We start from the raw sequence: 14,409 nt of genomic DNA, 5'->3' as shown, positions 1-14,409 counted from the left end.
GGCGGCCCACGGCCCACGGCCGTTTGCGCCCTTTCCCGCGCGCTCCCCCGCGCCCAGGCCGCAACCTGGGCCTGGGCTGGGAATTCGGCCTGGCGCGCGCACCCGCCTGGGCTGAAAGCCGGCCCGGTGAATCTGCGCCGTCTGTCTGATCGGACGGTCGCGCGCGCGGATAGGGCGAACAAAAACCCCCCCGCGGCCGCGCCCTCCAAAACCCTAACTCATTCTTTCTTCGCCGCTCTCTCTCTCTCTCTTTCTGCGCCGCTCTCTCCTCTCTCTCTTGCTCTCTCTTCTCAGCCGCATCGGAACCGAGCCAGACGAGAGCGAGTGGTGGAGCGAGGCGGGCATCCATGGCACCGCCGCCGGCCCCCTCGCCTGCGTGCGCGCTCCCCAGCGGGTGAGCGCGCCGCCGTCGAGCGGCCTGGCCGCGGTGACCCCTTTGCCGAGCCCGGCGAGCAGCAGCACCGGTTCGGCGGCCTTTCTTCTCCCGCGCCGGCGAAAGGCCGTCGCGGCTCTTCTTTTCCTGCGCCGGCGAGGGTGGATCCGTTCTAGGGTTAGGTTTTAGGGTTCGTATGCCGACCCTGTTCTTTTCCCCTTTCTTTTCTGTTTTTCCTTTCTTTTCTTTGACATCCGAATGTATCTAGGGTTAAATTCTGTTTTCTTTTATTTCTCTTCTTTCTTTTGATTCGACCGATTCGGTTTTTCCCTTTGGAGTTCATCCGAATCGAATCGGGATCTAGGGTTAGGGTTCGATTCCAGCCCCTGTTCTTTTGCTCTTCTTTGGATTTTTCTTTTCTTTTCGGATTAAGGTTAATCCGAGACTGATTCTTTCCCTAGTTCCGAACTAGATCTGTTCAGTTCTTGGGTTAGGGTTCGGCTGGAGTGCCGAGAGCCCTCTCTGTTCTCTGATCCGAATGGATCTTGTTCTCTTTTCTTCTTCTTCTCTGATCCGAACACGGATCTTTTCTTTTCTTGCCATGTCAGTGCGGCACTTTTCCCGCGCGGTGGCGGTGGTGACCGGGTTCCAGTGACATCCGTCACCCCCGGTCCCTTTTCTTTACTTTTTCCCGGTTAGGGTTAGGATTACACAGATGTACCCTGGCTCTGGTACCATTGTTAGGATCGATATGTATGGTGTACCTTTCTGTGTGTAACCCGTAGATCCGAAAAGCCTCCTTGACGTTTCTCTTTGCGGCACAGCAATGTAGACGCCGGTGCCGCGGTCTAGTAGGAGTCGTCCAGCGCGGTGGAGAGAAGTCCAGTGACATCGGCGATGTCCTGCAGGGGCGAGGCAGAGGCGGCGGTGGTTGGGGCACATCCCGTCGCTGGCAGCATCTCTTTAGATCGGTATTAGGGTTTCTCTTTGGGTGGGTGTGGCGGCTCCGGTCAACCTTGTCATCCGAGCCCTCACCCCCACCTTCCTTTTATGTGTGCTGTGCGATAGGGGCCCTCCAACCGAATTAGGGTTGGGCTCCCCCGATCAGGGAGCAGAGATAGGGCCCAATAGGCCGTTGGGCCTATTGGTGGAGATCAACTAACAGATATCTCCCACAAAGTGGTGTGCCCTTAACACAAAGCACAGGGCCACGGACGGAGCTATGTGGGGGCCAAACTGGGTCCTGGCCCCCCCTTGCTCCGGCTGCACTATAGAGGTTTGCATGTCGCTGCATGCATGTAATTAATTCCTGCATCTCTCGTACCATGCTTGCTGTTGCTGATTAGTGGATCACAGCTTACAAGTATGTAAATCCGTACATTGTTCATTCTTCTTTGACAGAATTCCAATTGTTCATTGCAGTTTATATAGATAGAATTTGAAAAAACAAAGATTTTCCACAGAATTCCAATCGTCTATACTACTATTGGTAATTACTGTAGCAGTGTACCTTTAAATTAGCCCCCCTACACATTCATGCAAGCTCCGCCACTGCACAGGGCGACAGTAACTGAAGGCATGTATGCACTGTGCAAGTGCCCAAAATATACAGTTGAGGACCCGGAAATCCTTGCAGCCCACAACATCTGTATCCTTTATGTCAAGAAAACTACCTGGGTTCGAACATACTATGTTCTTGAGCAACAATGGGACATAGTAGTATGAATCATAATACGTACCAAATCTGAATTCCAAAGCTTTCTGTTTTGCCCTCCATACCTCAGGGAGACTGACCTGCTTGCCATGTGTCAGCACAATCCGCTGCGATTTCCTTCACTGTCATTGTTAGCTCATGGTCTTCCAGAATGTGCCACAGACGAAGATTCTCATCATCACTTGGCATCACAGCCGTTGCCAGTTGGGAGTAACCATCAGGTACTGCTTTGAGCAGAACATCATAGTGCTTGAGTTCAGCGGAGTCCACATACAACATGAGCTGCTGAATCGAATATTTTCTCTTCATTTTATTGACAAAGGAAGTCCAACACTTGTCGGTAAATAAAAAACAGGTCTTCCAGTCCAACATTTCGAAATACCATTCTGGATCATGGTCTAGACCGAAGACACTGAGGAACTCATCATAGCAGTATTCTTTGAAAAACCCCACGATATGGAGATCTTGTGTCTCTGGATGAAGCCGGAACAGTTTCAAGATCCAGAGCTTCACATCCACCAATGTCATCGGCCACGGCTGCGGCAGCTCCGCCACTATGTGGCCGCATGCATTCAAATCTTCTATTCTCCCACACAAGATCTATGTGGTGTTTCTTCTGCTGTGCCCGTAATGCACCTCGATGTGATATGTTCTGTGATCCTATACACCGAATGGCACAATATAAATGCGATAGATTCCGACGAACGAAATTAGATTCAGGAAAATTTTAGTTGGGATGAGTGCGGTGAAGCCACGAACACGAACCTATGCCTTCCGAGGCTTCCGAGGGGCCGCTGGGGCCTTCCGCTTCCTCCCGCCGGTGGTGGCACCCTGCAAGCTCAAAGACATGCAAATATTAGCCAAAGGGAGGTCGCGAATCGACAATACTAGGAGAGTGGTGCAGCGGAGGAGAAAACATACGGGATTGGAGCCATCGGAGGCCGGACCGGACGTGTCGGGGCCAGCGGCGGTGGAGGACGCGCACGGTGCCGTCGCAGTCACACGGCTGGACGAGCCCCCGCGCCTCCCCATGGAAAGATTCGTCAGAGGCGAGCTGCGCTTGGCGTTGGTCTCGTGAGCTTCGACTGTGTGTGTGTGAGAGAGAGAGAGGACTGTGGTGGTGGCTGGCGGCGGGGAAAGGGAAGAGGTTCCCTCCATTTTCTCGCATGTTCCCGCCATTTTTAGGCGGTGGGGCTGCTGTGCTGGCAACGAGCCAGATCCTCAACCCTTCGAGTACAAGTTATAATATCTAAACATACACATCAACTCATATCATCATACGTATATTAACTCACACACACCTACACCAGTGTGCACGCTAGACCTACACCTAAACCGACAGAATGGCTTGTTTGGGCTCAAGTAATTTTGAACGACCCATTGGGCCTTGGTTCGTGTACATTTGTCCGTGAACATGGGTTAATCGAACGGCGCACAAATTCAAACGAGGTATATGTCGGATACCATAAAAAGGGGTACCCTAAGCAAGAACCGAAAAAATTGCTTAGACCTTGTGAATAACGAAACAAAAAAAATAACCACAGGCAAACCCGCCACATCCGAGGCCCGGCTGGACCGCCCGGCCTACCTCGAACAAATATCCGGGCTCGTCCGAAGCGGGCTCGGCCCAGAGCCGTACCGCAAGGCCTCGGACGAGGTACCGATTCTCCGACTCGCCCGAGGCTCCACACCGCAAGGCCTCGGACGAGGTATCGATTCTCCGACTCGCCCGAGGCCCCGCGCCACGAGGCCTCGGACGAGGTACCGATTCTCCGATTCGCCCGAGGCCCCGTGCCATGAGACCTCGGACGAGCGCCCAGTTACCGACTCGCTCGAGGCCGGCTCGGCATCAACCCCGTCACCGTCGCCTTGGCCGACTTCTCTGACGAAGACGTCACATCCAACTAACGCGTCCAACCACTCCCGCGACGTCAGCCGAACGATGGCACGATACAGCGGAGTGGCCGACGAGACGGGAGTCACATCGACCCCATGCTATCCGAGACAGGACGGGGCGAGGGTTATCGTCCGCTGTGCTCGGCACTGTGCCCATGACGGACGCCCGTGCCACGCTGTGCTGCCTAACCCCTGCTCAGGCAAGGAAAGTCACGTCTGGGTCCCTGTAGCCTCGGAAACGACGTGCAAGGCCAACTGCTCCCTCCGAGCCTTGGCTACCCGCTTTCGGGCTCCTGTAGCCTCAGGACTCATGCCCGTCGAGCCCCCCACGACGGTCCAGCCTCTGTATCGACCGGGCCTCGGCTCTCTACGTTGTCAACGCTCTGGGACTGGCACGTCGCCCACAGTACGCGCCATGCCATGCGTAGGGCTGCAGGAGCTCCCACGTCGTGCATAGGGCCTAGCTCCTGTAGCATCGGAATCAGCGTACCCGCGCCATCGCATCAACCCGGCCTCGGCACTCCGTGTCGGTCAAACATACAATGACCAGCACGCCTCCAACAGAAGAAGGCGCGCCTGCCACCACAGGAGCTCCCACGTCGCACAGGATCAGGCATGACCGGCGCGTTGCTCCAGTGCACAGAGGACAAGACCGCTCCACCGACCATGCCACCACAGTGACAAGCTGCAGGGCTCGGACATACCACCTCTGCTCACAAAATGCCACATAGCAAATACATGTACCGCCCCTATGTCTCCCTTCGACTATAAAAGGGAGTGACCAGGGCCGCTTCTAGGCAAGGAGACACCGGTGCAAGCAACGCACAACGCTCTGTAACACACACGCTTCCTCACTGCAAGAGATCAACATCTCAAGCAACCCACGCCACTCTACGCAGAGACCTGGGGCTAGCTCCCTCTCTCGCCCAGCTTGTAAACCCCTACTACAAGCACCTCGGTGCAAGGAATACAAGATCGCTCCCTCGGATTGGACGTAGGGCACCTATTGTCTGAACCAGTATAAACCTTGTGTCTCTTTGCATCACCATCCGGAATTAGGGGCACGCAGTACACTTTCACTAGTCGGTTGAGGACCCCCAGTCCAAAACACCGACAGTTGGCGCGCTAGGTAGGGGAGATACTGCGTGTCAGCTTAGTCATCCCAACAAGTTCCGGATGGCAGACCCCATGCGACCACTGTGTCTCGGCATGGTGATCTGGTTCGGGAGCCTAGAGTTCATGTCTCTAGGATATGAGTACGATATGGTACTCCTCCCACCCAGAGCCCCATCGACCGACGACGACATCACGCACCAGCAGCCTAGGCACAAGCGGCGCCCGGGCCACCGCTCTCGTCGCGCTCGCTAGGCACAACGTGGGCGGGACCACCCCGACACCGCGCGAGCTCAGGGCGACGCACCGTGCTCCGCCAGTATCCCATACCTGGCTGTTGGTACAGAGTCACTGGCTAGGGACCTGTCTAGCTTAAGCCTGGGCAAGGGAAAGACGTCGGTGGCGCGCAGCAACGCCCTGTCATCAAGCTCTGCCCCGCCACCTCCTGAGGAGTCGACTCTGGTAGAGCGGAGCCCGGCGACGACACCATCCCCGTACCCCTTCGGGTTGAGCAATGCCGCCGCCGCCTATGCTTCCGCTCACGCAGAGCCCCTAGGACGCCATCAACGTTTTGCCCTCGACCTCATCACCACAACCCTGACCCACACCCACGCTGACTCCTCAGAGGAGGACAAGGCGTGGGCCAGAGTGGACTTCTTCGGGCTTCGCAACCCTAAAGCCATGCGCCGCTTCATGGCTGCGAGTGACTACTGCTTCGGCTACTCCGACTCCGATAACGAAGACACTTACGATCCCACTCGTGAGTGCTTCAACGTCGAGCTCAGGGTGCCGAGCGCGAGCGATAAGGATGAAGGGGCAGGCAATCGCTCCCCGCCCCACGAGGGGGCAGGCGACGCCACGCCTCCACGCGTCAAGCCCCCGGCAGCGCGGAACGAGAACCCCGCCCCCGAGGAACTTCGACGCCTAAACCTGGAGCAGCTCCGAGAGCTTTAGGCCAAGGTCAAACAAGACCGACTCCTTCTGCAGTAGCTTCGAGACACTCTCGAGCAAGAGCAGCGGGGTCACGGTGATGGTGGAGCAGCTCGGCGGAGGGCTCGCGACGTCAACCACCGCATCCACAACGACGAAGGGGGCGAGCAACACCCTATCTTCAATTGCGCAAGCTAGAACGTCGCAGCAGCAGCGATGCTACTCCGGACAATGCCCGAGCCCTCTACCTCGGAGGGGTGACGGGTCCACGGTGAGCTCCGAGACCTCCTCGAGACCACCGTGGTACAACAGGCCGAAAGTTCTGCCTCTCGATGGCACGGGGGGCGCCTCAGAACTACCCGCGGCACCGCCTCGGCAGGATAGAGAGGCCTCGGTTCGTCCCGAGCCTGCTCGCGCACCGAAAGCCAACAAGGCCCCCTCGGTGCACGACCGCCTCAGCGACCAATGCGAGGCACAAAGCGACCACGATGTGGTCAGCAGGCGACGGCACCTCGACAACGATAGGCCCACCCGAGGCTACCACCCGCACTGAGGCGGTCACTACGATAGTGGGGAGGACCGCAGTCCTTCTCCTGGGCCACCTGGCCCTCGAGTCTTCAGCAAGGCCATCCGCGGAGCCCACTTCCTGGCCCGGTTTCGGCAACCGACCAACCTCTCAAAGTACAGCGGTGAGACCAACCCCGAGCTGTGGCTGGCCGATTACCGCCTGGCTTGTTAGCTAGGCGGCGCGAACGATGACCTGCTCATCATCCGCAACCTCCCCTTGTTCCTATCAGACTCGGCGCATGCCTAGCTCGAACACCTCCCTCCCTTGCAGATCAACAACTGGCGTGACTTGGTAAAGGTCTTCGTCGGAAATTTCCAGGGCACATACGTGCGCCCCCGGGAACTCCTGGGACCTCAAGAGTTGTCGCCAGAGGCCGGACGAGTCTCTCCGAGACTTCATCCGATGCTTCTCTAAGCAATGCACCGAGTTGCCCGGTGTCGGCGACTCAGAAATTGTCTAGGCATTCCTCTCCAGCACCTCCTACCGAGACCTGGTCCGAGAGTTAGGCCGGAACGTACCGACCACGGCGGCCGTGCTCCTCGACATTGCCACCAACTTCGCCTTAGGCAAAGAGGCTGTCGGGGCCATCTTCCCCGACAACGACGCCAAGGGGTAGCGGAGGGACGAGGCCCCCGGGGCCTCGGCCCCCCACCTCCCCAAGAAAAAGAAAAAGGGCCGCCAGGGGAAGCCAAAGGTCCTCGAGGCCAATCTAGTGGCGGCCGCAGATCGCAAGAATCCCCGAGACCCCGCCAGAGGCCCTGGGCTCTTCAACGACATGCTTAAGAAGCCCTGCCCTTACCACTAGGGCCCGGTGAAGCACACCCTCGAAGAGTGCACCATGCTCCGGTGTTACTACGCCAAGCTCGGGCTCCCCAACGATGATGCCAAGAAGAAAGGCGAAATCCTCACCAACGCTTGGAACATAGAACAGCTACGTCACTTCTACCCTTAAATTCCCAAGCATTATATACATTGTTTCTCGAAATACAATAAAGAAGCGTTCTTTAGTTGTTCTAATTTTTCAAGAAACCCCCCGAGCCCATCGATGGGGTATCGGCGTTACGATAACGCTATAAGGGAGACTCGGCTCTACCTCTGTAGAGGTGCCCACCGTGGGGCTCGAACAAGACTCAGCTTTGCCTCTACAGAACCGAGCCTCCCTCGGGGGCTAGAAGGGGGGACCCTCTCTAAGTCCCAGACACCATTCTTTAGTCGTTTTTTGAAAAAAATTCTACGCCAAACTCTCTCGCATACTCTGACAAATCGATTGTAAAAAACCTAAGGACCGAAAGTCTATCTCGGGGCCAAAAGGCCGGCCGAGCCACGAGACGGCCTATGCCTCTGGGCTACGACAACTCCCTCACCACCTTTTGCCCAAAGGGCAGCTTAGGCTCCGAGGAAGTTTTTTGCAAGAGATATGTTCAAAGACGAGACAGAGGGCAGAGGCTCAGAAATACAATAAAAACGATTAAAAAGCATATACACGCAAGTTCTTTAAAAGGCCTCGACGACCACAAGCGTTATGGTACAATGATGTAAGTCCTAATCTATTTACATGGCCCCTTTGCCCCAGGTCAAAACTCAGGGTCACCAGCATCGGCGGTTGGCATAGGAAGAACCACCTCCTCTTCGAACAAACTGGCCAGTGTCGTGCCAGGGGCCTCAGCCGCCTCCACCAGCTTCATGACCTCCTCCTCGGCCTTCTCGTCATCCTCAGCCATGACGTAACCATCGCTAACGGCCTCGAGGTTGATGCCGGCATAGTGCGAGGAGACGATGGCTAGGGCGCGCTTGACGCCCGTATGCAGTGCCCCCCGGAGCCGCTCATGGACTCGGCCGCTCAATGTGATCAAGCGGCTCCCGAGGGAGCTGCCCGACTCACCCCCCGACCTCCAAGGCCTCGTAGGCGGTACGGACAACAAAGATGGCTGCCTGCGCGATGGAGTTGGGGTTGAAGTTGTGAAGCTCCACGCCGTAGTAATGTGGGAGCGCCCGCATGAACTGGTCCGCCGACAAGCCGAGGCCGAGCTCGTGGAAGGCCACAAAGCTCATGATGTAGCCATCGCGTGGCCTCGGCTCCGGCTCGTCCTCTAGAGCAATCCACTCCGGTCTATTGGGGTCGGTGACCGAGCGGAGGAGACCGTCGTCGACGAGCGACAGCAGCGTCGTCGCGGACACGTCGGACGGACCCTAAGGATCCGCCTGAAGGACAACAGCGCCGCCGGCCATAGGTGTGGTGGAGAATGTGACTATGGCGGTAACGCATGCTCTCGCTTTCTCTCTCTCTCTCTCTCTCTCCTTTCCTCCCCCTTTCTCCCTTCTTCTCCCCGGCGCTCTCTTCCTCTATTCTCAGCAACCGCTCAAGGGCAGAAAGGGCAAACGCAGGCGGAAAAGGTAAGGAGGGGCAGGGCATGGCTTGTCACATATTTATGAGGGAGGAGAGAGGGCAAAATGGGTGGGCGACGAAACCGGGAAGGTTTCCCTCAGATCTAGCGTAGTTAATCCGGATCCAACCAAACCGCCCACGCGTCCACCCTTTTCTTATTAACCGCGCGCACACAGTAACGTCCCATCCACAGACGTTGTGTCACATCCAACCGTAGCGACGGCAGGCGCCGTTCCATCTCCCCGAGGAACTGCCTCAAAGGGCGCACCCGCCGTCGTTAGCCGATGGGAAGGGAATATCCCCCACCCAATTCCTTTCCGATTAAGGAATTGGGCACCGAGCCCATTACGGTCTAGGGGTTCGAAGGCTGGGCCCCCGAGGGTTTCGATAGCCGCCCCAGGACAAACAGAGTCAGGGATGACTATGGGCGAGCCCGTACATGGCCGAGGCCCAAGCAAGCAATTGCTTGGGATGCCCTAAGTCGTGTCCGAGACCGACAGGGAGGTCTCTGAATGGGATCCCACCGTAGGGAGGCACCGAGCCCCCGAGGCCAATCGAACGGCCCTGGGACCCATTAGAGAAGCCCTCTGGTACTTTTGGAGTGTTTCTCTAGACCGCTAGCCGACCCCTATCGAATGGGGCACGGGCCTCAAGTCAGACTTACCCGATAACAGCTCACCGGAGGTGTCACTGCTCGCCCACCGAGGGTAGCCTGGCATACTCCACCCCACCTTCCAAACAAAAAGGATGCGTGAGGGCCGCACAAAAAAGACAGGGAAACTCCTGATCGCCCTCTTGCTCTGAGCAGAGGCTCGGGGGCTCTTCCTGTAACCAAGCCGAGGCCCAGCGACCTGAACTCGCACTCGGGGGCTCGGCAAACGCGATAAAACAACTAAGAAACTGGGCACCGAGCCCATTACGGTCTAGGGGTTCGAAGGCTGGGCCCCCGAGGGTTTCGACAGCCGCCCCAGGACAAACAGAGTTAGGGATGACTATGGGCGAGCCCGTACATGGCTGAGGCCCAAGCGAGCAATTGCTTAGGATGCCCTAAGTTATGTCCGAGACCGGCAGGAAGGTCTCTGAATGGGATCCCACCATAGGGAGGCACCGAGCCCCTGGGGCCAATTGAACGGCCCTGGGACCCACTAGAGAAGCCCTCTGGTACTTTTAGAGTGTGTCTCTAGACCACTAGCCGACCCCTAAGTGCCTCTAGATGCAATCACTCAAGCAATGCACTTGGATCACTCCCAATCTCACTATGATGATGAATCAATGATGTAGATGAGTGGGAGTACTTTGGCTAGGCTCACAAGGTTGCTATGTCAATGAAAATGTGCAAGAGTTGTCCCTTGAGCCGGCCATGGGGCTATAAATAGAGCCCCCATCAAATAGAGCCGTTATACCCCTTCACTGGGCAAAACGCGCTCTGACCGGACGCTCCGGTCATACTGACCGGACGCTCGCCCTCAGCGTCCGGTCGCCCGATGGACGCCACGCGTCACCAGCTTCAAACGCTGTTCATCAGATTCCAACGGCTACAAAGCTGACCGGACGCTCCGGTCAAAACTGACCGGACGCTGAAGCCCCAGCGTCCGGTCGTTTCCAGTAAGCTCCCCGAGGCATGTTTTTTTGACCGGACGCGTCCGGTCCACCTTGACCGGACGCAGACCAGCGTCCAGTGCACAACCCTACCCACTGTGCCGTCTGACAGCTCGACCGAACGTAGCCTTTCAGCGTCCGGTCGCTGAGTGACCCAGCGTCCGGTCAGTAGACCGACGCCAGCATCACTTCGATCAACTCCATTTCAACTCTAACTTCTTCACCCTTGCTCAAGTGTGCCAACCACCAAGAATTTTGCATCCGGCGCAATAGAAAATAGGCATTTCATTTTCCCGAAAGCGCTGAATCCTAAATGCATATGTGTTAGCATATTTTCACAAATATTATCAAGGGTGTTAGCACTCCACTAGATCCTAAATGCATATGCAATAAGTTAGAGCATCTAGTGGCACTTTGATAACCGCATTCCGATACGAGTTTCACCCCTCTTAATAGTACGGCTATCAAACCTAAATGTGATCACACTCTCTAAGTGTCTTGATCACCAAAACAAAATAGCTCCTACAAGTTATACCTTTGCCTTGAGCTTTTTGTTTTTCTCTTTCTTCTCTTCAAGTGTAAGCCCTTGATCATCTCCATGCTATCACCATTGTCATGTTATGATCTTCATTTGCTTCTCTACTTGAAGTGTGCTACCTATCTCATGATCACTCGATGAACTAGGTTAGCACTTAGGGTTTCATCAATTCACCAAAACCAAACTAGAGCTTTCATCGGCAAACGTGATAAAATGACTAAGGAACTGGGCACCGAGCCCATTACGGTCTAGGGGTTCAAAGGCTAGGCCCTTGAGGGTTTCGACAGCCGCCCTAGGACAAACAGAGTTAGGGATGACTATGGGCGAGCCCGTACATGGCCGAGGCCCAAGCGAGCAATTGCTTGGGATGCCCTAAGTCGTGTCCAAGACCGGCAGGGAGGTCTCTGAATGGGATCCCACTGTAGGGAGGCACCGAGCCCCCAAGGCCAATCAAATGGCCCTGGGACCCACTAGAGAAGCCCTTTGATACTTTTGGAGTGCGTCTCTAGACCGCTAGCCGACCCCTATCGAATGGGGCACGGGCCTCCACTCGGACTTACCCGATAACAGCTCACCGGAGGTGTCACTGCTCGCCCACTGAGGGTAGCCTAGCATACTCCACCCCTCCTTCCGAAACGAAAAGGATGCGCGAGGGCCGCACAAAAAAGATAGGGAAATTCCTGATCGCCCTCTTGCTCTGAGCAGAGGCTCGGGGGCTCTTCCTACAACCAAGCCAAGGCCCAGCGACCCGAACTCGCACTTGGGGGCTTGGCAAACGTGATAAAACAACTAAGGAACTGGGCACCGAGCCCATTACGGTCCAGGGGTTCGAAGGCTGGGCCCCCGAGGGTTTTGATAGCCGCCCCAGGACAAACAGAGTCAGGGATGACTATGGGCGAGCCTGTACATGGCCGAGGCCTAAGCAAGCAATTACTTGGATGCCCTAAGTCGTGTCCGAGACCGGTAGGGAGGTCTCTGAATGGGATCCCACCGTAGGGAGGCACCGAGCCCCTGGGGCCAATTGAACGGCCCTGGACTCACTAGAGAAGCCCTCTGGTACTTTTAGAGTGTGTCTCTAGACCACTAGCCGACCCCTATCGAATGGGGCACGGGCCTCCACTTGGACTTACCCGATAACAGCTCACCGGAGGTGTCGCTGCTCGCCCACCGAGGGTAGCCTGGCATACTCCCCCCTCCTTCCGAACGAAAAGGATGCGCGAGGGCTGCACAAAAAAGATAGGAAAACTCCTGATTGCCCTCTTGCTCCGAGTAGAGGCTCGAGGGCTCTTCCTGCAACCAAGCCGAGGCCTAGCGACCCAAACTCGCACTCGGGGGCTCGGCGAACGCGATAAAACCCCTCACTCAAACATGGAAAAAGCCCCTGGAGGAATAAATCCACTCCTCCAGGGCCTCGGGGGCTACACCCGGTGGGTGCGCTCGCGCGCACCCACCGAAGCCTCGAGCACAAAACACAATCCCGACGGGAGCTGCTGCAAGCCAAGTCTTGTAAAAACCTTAGGGAGAGTGCTCGCACTCCCCCCGAGGCTCGGGGGCTACTGTCGGATACCATAAAAGGGGTACCCTAAGCAAGAACCGAAAAATGGCTTAGACCTTGTGAATAACAAAACAAAAAAAATAACCGCAGGCAAACCCGCCACATCCGAGGCCCGGCTGGACCGCCCGGCCCTCCTCGAACAAATATCCGGGCTCACCCGAAGCGGGCTCGGCCTAGAGCCGTACCGCAAGGCCTCAGATGAGGTACCGATTCTCTGACTCGCCCGAGGCTCCACACTGCAAGGCCTCGGATGAGGTATCGATTCTCCGACTCGCCCGAGGCCCCGCGCCACGAGGCCTCGGACGAGGTACCGATTCTCCGATTCGCCCGAGGCCCCACGCCATGAGACCTCAGACGAGCGCCCAGTTACCGACTCGCTCGAGGCTGGCTCGGCATTAACCCCGTCACCGCCGCCTTGACCGACTTCTCTGATGAAGATGTCACATCCAACTAACGCGTCCAACCACTCCCGCGACGTCAGCCGAACGACAGCACGATACAGCGGAGTGGCCGACGAGACGGGAGTCACATCGACCCCATGCTATCCGAGATAGGACGGGGTGGGGGTTATCGGCCGCTATGCTCGGCACTGTGCCCACGATGGATGCCCGTGCCACGCTGTGCTGCCTAACCCCTGCTCAGGCATGGAAAGTCACGTCCGGGTCCCTGTAGCCTCGGAAACGACGTGCAAGGCCAACTGCTCCCTCCGAGCCTCGGCTACCCGCTTATGGGCTCCTATAGCCTCGGGACTCACGCCCGCCGAGCCCCCCATGACGGTCCAGCCTCTGCATCGATCGGGCCTCGGCTCTCTACGTTGTCAGCGCTCTAGGACTGACATGTCGCCTGCAGTACGTGCCATGCCCTGCGTAGGGCTACAGGAGCTCCCACGTCGTGCACAGGGCCTAGCTCCTGTAGCATCGGAATCAGCGTACCCGCGCCATCGCATCAACCCGGCCTCGGCACTCCGCGCCGGTCAAACATACAGTGACCAGCACACCTCCAACAGAAGAAGGCACGCCTGCCACCACAGGAGCTCCCACGTCGCACAGGATCAGGTGTGACCGGCGTGTCGCTCCAGTGCACGGAGGACAAGACCGCTCCACCAACCACGCTGCCACAGTGACAAGCTGTAGGGCTCGGACATACCACCTCTGCTCACAAAACACCACATAGCAAATACATGTACCGCCCCTATGCCTCCCTTCGACTATAAAAGGGAGTGACCAGGGCCGCTTCTAGGCAAGGAGACACCGGTGCAAGCAACGCATAATGCTCTGTAACACACATGCTCCCTCACTGCAAGAGATCAACATCTCAAGCAACTCACGCCACTCTACGTAGAGACCTGGGGCTAGCTCCCTCTCTCGTCCAGCTTGTAAACCCCTACTACAAGCACCTCGGTGCAAGGAATACAAGATCGCCCCGTCGGACTGGACGTAGGGCACCTATTGCCTGAACCAGTATAAACCTTGTGTCTCTTTGCATCACCATCCAGAATTAGGGGCACGCAGTACACTTTCACTAGTCGGTTGAGGACCCCCCAGTCCAAAACACCGACAGTATAATTCGCTAATGCTTCAGTATGTTTGTAAATAGAATTGGATCAACAGTTTTCTTCAAAATAATAATGATTTAATAATCCAACCATATGTTTATGAGTTTTTTTAATAATTTCTAGGCCTGAAATAAATCTGAATCGTTCCGTATGTTATCACCTGCTGGTAGTTAATCTTATGC

The 14,409-nt window shown here is 56.5% G+C and overlaps 1 long non-coding RNA gene across 1 annotated transcript; it reads right to left on the bottom strand.

Annotated features, from left to right (window-relative positions):
• Window positions 1–2,614: 2,614 nt before the first annotated feature.
• LOC136507145 (uncharacterized) lies at window positions 2,615–3,255 on the bottom strand. The gene is made up of 3 exons (XR_010771733.1): window positions 3,009–3,255; window positions 2,853–2,918; window positions 2,615–2,747 (listed from the first exon to the last, which is right to left on the bottom strand). It is a non-coding gene; the product is annotated as an uncharacterized lncRNA (long non-coding RNA).
• Between the last annotated feature and the right edge of the window lie 11,154 nt (window positions 3,256–14,409).

The sequence above is a fragment of the Miscanthus floridulus genome, chromosome 1 (assembly GCF_019320115.1).
Source record: "Miscanthus floridulus cultivar M001 chromosome 1, ASM1932011v1, whole genome shotgun sequence".
Lineage (NCBI taxonomy): Eukaryota > Viridiplantae > Streptophyta > Magnoliopsida > Poales > Poaceae > Miscanthus > Miscanthus floridulus.
The sequence above is the reverse complement of the archived record's forward strand: the minus strand, read 5'-3'. Positions and strand labels throughout refer to the sequence as shown.